Here is a 1,327-nt window from a genome sequence, read left to right on the forward strand (position 1 = left end):
GTTAAATGTTACAAGTTTTTACACAAATCTTCCAAAATTTATCTATTATTAATAACTTCTTAATTCGCAGAAGTCAAAATACTTATGGGTAATTATACAGTTTAGGGGATTCACCTCAAATATCGATGAACTTATGCTCAATCGACGCGTTTTTGCACGAAACGAAAGAATCTGGCAGATAAAAGTGTCGCTCTGCCCCGCGACGCGAGATATTAATCGTTAAAGTTGACAGGAATCTGGTTATGATTCCTGTCATACCGACGACATGTAGCAACACTGAACGTGCCCTGCGGCCATATGCGCATGCTCAGTTGTCGCACGCGCATGTAAAACTGCGCCAATTTTAAATGAATCAATCGTGCAGAATAACCAAGCATCTCGATTCAAGCAGTTAGGTCTCACGCTGGGAGTTTCATTAGTTTAATTATGCGTGGGAAGCACACACACACACACACACACACACACACAACACACACACACACACACACACACGGAGGGCCAAAGGCCCCCCCTCGCACCCACCCCGCCGGTAGGCAGCGTGAACCTCGCTTTACAACATAAAGTACATGCTAAGTTGTAAAGCGAAATTATAAAGCACATGCATGGAGGGGTGCAAGGGGGCTTACATGCGTGAGCGCACGTGAACAGGAAGGCTTTTCTCCCCTGCACCCCCCCCCCCATGCATGTACTTTATAATTTCGCTTTACAACTTAGCATGTACTTTATGTTGTAAAGCGAGGTCCACGCTGCTTACCGGCGGAGTGGGTGCGGGGGAGGGAGGGCCGAAGGCCCCCCCCCCTCGCACCCCCCCCCGTGTGTGTGTGTGTGTGTGTGTGTGCTTCCCACGCATAATTAAACTAAAGAAACTCCCAGCGTGAGACCTAACTACTTGAATCGAGATGGTTATTCTGCACGATTTAACTGTTTATTGATTTTCGTTAAAGCAGGGCACACACACACACGTGTGTATGCCCTGCTTTATAGAAGTTGTGATTTTCGTTAAAGCAGGGCACACACACACGTGTGTATGCCCTGCTTTATAGAAGTTGTGATTTTTGTTAAAGCAGGGCACACACACACGTGTGTATGCCCTGCTTTATAGAAGTTGTGATTTTCGTTAAAGCAGGGCACACACACACGTGTGTATGCCCTGCTTTATAGAAGTTGTGATTTTTGTTAAAGCAGGTCACACACACGTGTGTATGCCCTGCTTTATAGAAGTTGTGATTTTTGTTAAAGCAGGGCACACACACGTGTGTATGCCCAGCTTTATAGAAGTAGTAATTTTCGTTAAAGCAGGGCACACACACACGTGTGTATGTCCTGC

Source organism: Temnothorax longispinosus, chromosome 7 (assembly GCF_030848805.1).
Source record: "Temnothorax longispinosus isolate EJ_2023e chromosome 7, Tlon_JGU_v1, whole genome shotgun sequence".
Classification (NCBI taxonomy): Eukaryota; Metazoa; Arthropoda; class Insecta; order Hymenoptera; family Formicidae; genus Temnothorax; species Temnothorax longispinosus.